Source organism: Perca flavescens, chromosome 19 (assembly GCF_004354835.1).
Source record: "Perca flavescens isolate YP-PL-M2 chromosome 19, PFLA_1.0, whole genome shotgun sequence".
NCBI lineage: Eukaryota > Metazoa > Chordata > Actinopteri > Perciformes > Percidae > Perca > Perca flavescens.
Window position 1 is genome coordinate 12,895,168 of NC_041349.1, and position 4,952 is coordinate 12,900,119.

Below are 4,952 nucleotides of genomic sequence, written 5' to 3' on the forward strand. Positions count from 1 at the left end.
TGGAACGATCTCGACTGTCTTCTTTATTTCTGTTGTCAATCAAAGTACGTTAAGTTTGTACAAAAGATTTAAACCAGGAAGGATTTAAATTTAGTTTTGATGACGCTAGTTTAAAGTTGGGTTTATTAAAGTGAATAGCATGACTTAAAATTATTATTTCAAACAGGAATTTTCTACATCATTGAACAGCTGCTAGAATACAGACTTCAATGTGTTTTCCCCACTTCTGAAAGTAAACTGCCCTTTGATGTCATAATATGCCATGACAATGTTATGGCTTAACTGACTTCTTTTAGCCTAAAGTACAATACTATGACTTTTTATTATTATTTTTTCAACACACTAGACTATGACTTTTCTATGACATTTTTGGACATACTAGACTATTACTTTTTTATGACCTTTTTCTAATCACTACACTATGACTTTTTTTGACATGCTATACTATGGCCCGTTTTATTACTTTTTTCGACATGCTATGATGATTTTTTTATGACTTTTTTCAACATTCTATACAATGGCTTTTTTTCAACATGCTGTACTATGACTATTTTATGACCTTTTTCTACAGCTGTGACGTTTTTTGACATACTGTAACTTTTTATGACTTTTGTCGACAAACTATAAAATTTATTTTATAGTTTTTATAGACCTTTTCTACATACTATGGCTTTTTTTTTTTTTCGACCTGCCTATTTTTATGGCTTTTTTTTTTTTTTGTTTTTTGACATTCTATACTATGACTTTTTTGACATACTATAATATGACTTTTTATGATTTATTTCAATGTATTATAAAATGACTTTTTGGACTTTTTTCGATATACTATAATATGACTTTTTATAATTTTCTTCAAAATACTATACTAGGACTTTTTTATGACTTCAACATACTATACTGACTTTTATGATTTTCTTGGACATGTACTATGCTTTTTTGACATACTATACTGACTTTTTTAGATACTATGACTTTTTTCAACATACTATACTGACGTTTTTATTACTTTTTTTGACACACTATTACTTTTTTTAAGATACTATACTATTCATTTTTAACATACTAGACTATTACTTTTTCTGAATTTTTTTCGACAGCTATACTATGACTGTTTTATGACTTTTTTAACATACAATACTATGACTTTCTTCGACATGCTCTTGAATTACTTTTTTTTTAATTTCTACTTACTATACTGACTTTTTTGACATACTATACTAGGACATTTTTATGACTTTTTTCAAGGCACTATACTATGATTTTTTTAACATATTATACTATATCTTTTTTCAACATACTATACACAAGTTTGTGTTAATCTTTGCAGGCAAGATGGCAAAGCGCAAATAGGACCTGGAGTTTTTAAAATGTGGATTTTCATACATTGAGGATAAAAAATGGACAAAAACCCCAGTTTCTGATATGTAATTAAGTGCTTGCACATGGGAGCATGAAACCATCCAAAAAATTTAAATATGTGTATTTATGTTTAAAAAAAAGATGACTTACGTGTTTTCGAAAGGCTATTTTTGAAAAATCAATTTGCGTGGTTTGAATTATATAAAAGTGGGTCATGACTTAATGACCATTTCTAACATGTTATACAGTAACCTTTTGTGACATTTCATGGCATTGTTCCATAAGTTTTTCATGTGGTACAGAGGACTATTAAAGACAAAATCAAAGCCATCCTGGACAACCCCGTCAATCCTCTTCTGTTGATGACAGATGGCAGATGTGCAGCTCATTCAGCCACCGGACCATTCCACCCAGGTGCAAACCAGAACTCTATTGGTGCTCCCTTCTACCAGATGCTATCAGATTGTACAACAACAGTGGAAACCATGGACTATAACGCCCACATCAAATAAACACAGACCCATTTCACCACAGTGTCTGGTTCACTCGAGACCTTCACCTCTCCCTTTCCTCTGTATCTCTGCTGATTATATACCTTGCCATCCTGTTGATATATTCTTGTTATATACTATATATTTTATTGACTTCTATGTTATATTGCTGTACTATACTGCACATTATGTAATATCTAAAACTGTTATGCTATATTATATTATACTATACTATACTATGTTATATTGTACTTTACTATATTACTACACTACTACACCTTATAGTATGTCTCATATTCCATACTCTATCATATACTATATTATACTATACTATACTATACTATACTATACTATATCATGTTTATATGTTACATTGACTTTTGCATTTTATTATATAATATACCGTTACTAAATCATATCCAATATTAGTCTGGTGTACACTGTTAATAAATACTTGTTTACTTTGCTGATATTAATTACATCATTGTCTCTTTACCATATAATTTGTCTCCAAATAATCTTTTCTTATTTTATTAAGTAAAGTTTATTTCCAGAGCACATTTAAACACAGCTTAAGCTGACCAAAGTGCTTTACAAAGAAGCACCAATGTGCTGATAAAAACATTGAAATGTTAAAATAAAAAGTGAAAACAAAACACACATACAGAAAAGCATCCCAATCAACAACAAGCAGCAATTAATTACAGACATGACAGAATGATGACAGAATGAATGCTTAGTGTGTTAAAAGGCCAGAGAGTAAACATGTGTCTTTAGCCTAGATTTAAATACAGAAATAGAGGGAGCACATCTGATATGATTATCTGTTGTTGTGGAGCAGCAGCTGCAAAGGCTCTGTCACCTTTTAGTTTAAGTCAAGATCGGGGGACATAGAGGAGAGATTTGTCCTCAGATCTAAGAGACCTCGGGGCTGAGTGCCTTTGAATAAGATCTGTGATATAAGATGGTGCCTGGCCATTAAGAGCCTTGAAGGCAATCAACAGGGTCTTAAACTGGATTCTAAAGTCGACGGGTGGCCAGTGAAGAAAGGCTACCACTGGGGTAATGTGCTCATATTTTTTAGTACCAGTCAATATCCTTGCAGCTGCATTTTGGACCATATCTGTAGATGACTTGATGAAACACTGGGGAAGGCCTAAATAAAGGAAAATGGAATAGTCCAGCCTGGATGTAATGAAGGCAATGAATTACTTTTTCCATGTCCTGAAAGGAAAGAATTTGCTGAGTTGGGAAATGGTTCTTAAATGACAGTAACTATTTTTTAACAACAAAGCTGATTTGCTTGTCAAGACAAAGTGCAGAATCAAATATAATACTATTCTTTTTGCATTTGACTTTACATATGGGGTGAGGTGGCCTAGCATACTGGTGAGTTGACTTTTGAACTTAGAGGGACCAAAGATAATTATTTCAGTTTTGCTGTCGTTTAGCTAAAGGAAGTTCTTTGCCATCCAACCTTTAATGTATTCAAGACAATCTAGGAGAGGCTGTAGGGAGTCCCTAGATTTTGGCAGCAGATACAGCTGTGAATCATCAGCGTAGAAATGACAGATGTTATATTTTCTAATAATGTTTCCTAGGGGGAGCATGTACAGGCAGAAAAAAACTGGACCCAGGATGGAGCTTTGTGGGACACCGTAGGTGACAGGGGTAGTAGTGGATGAGGAAAACTGACCTAATGCTACAGAGAATGTTCTGAAACTGAAATATGACTTAAACCAATTTAAAGCTGCACCTATAATACCAATCAAATCTATATTTCAGGTGGCTACAGCATCCAGAATAGTTGAGCATGCAGAGTGGAATCGAGAAATTAATTTATCAGGGCTCAGAAGATGCTCAGCAGTATAGGAAATTGAGTCTGTGATAACGTTTCTCTCATAGGCTTCTGCAAAGTGAACAGCAGCGAGAGAGTTTATGTTACGGGAGTAGTGACCAGGGGCCCTCAGTTCCTCAAAGATCCGTCGGACATCCTCCTTAAGGTAGGTGATCATTTTATTTGCTTTCTGGAGCAAAACATTGTCCTCAGTGTTCACAGAAGGCATGGTTACCACTTCCTGGGTCTGTTCCTCAGATAATTGATATCCCAGCATCCAATTACTAAAAGTCAGAATCCAGTTAAAAGGTGTTGTTGAAAGTGTCCAAGATCTACGAAAAGTATCTTAAAAAGTGGCTTTTAAAAGTGGATAAAAGTTACTTTGCGACAGAGCATCTGACAGAGCACTGCCAGCACAGATTCCACTTTAAATTAAATATGTAGCATACTTCTAATTATTTATTTTACTTATATATATATATATATATGTTCCACTTTTTTCCACTTGCTATACTATGACTTTTTTTTGACATACTATACTATGACGTTGTTTTCCTCTTTATTCAACATACTATACTATGACTTCTTTTTTCCTCTTTTTTCAACATACTATACTATGACTTTTTTTCCTCTTTTTTCGACATACAATACTATGACTTTTTTCCTCTTTATTCAACATGCTATACTATGACTTTTTTTTCCTCTTTTTTTGACATACTATACTATGACTTTTTTTTCCTCTTTTTTTGACATACTATACTATGACTTTGTTTCGCTCTTTTTTCGACATACTATACTATGACTTTGTTTTCCTCTTTTTTTCGACATACAATACTATGACTTTGTTTTCCTCTTTTCGACATGCTATACTATGACTTTTTTTCCTCTATACTGTGACTTTTTTCGACATGCTATACTATGACTTTTTTTCGACATGCTATACTATGACTGCTTTTTCCTCTTTTTTTGACATACTATACTATGACTTTGTTTCGCTCTTTTTTCGACATACTATACTATGACTTTGTTTTCCTCTTTTTTCGACATACAATACTATGACTTTGTTTTCCTCTTTTCGACATGCTATACTATGACTTTTTTTCCTCTATACTCTGACTTTTTTCGACATGCTATACTATGACTTTTTTTCGACATGCTATACTATGACTTTTTTTCGACATGCTATACTATGACTTTTTTCCCTCTTTTTTCAACTTACTATACTATGACATACTGTTCTGTCTTTTTTTCGACATACTACTCTA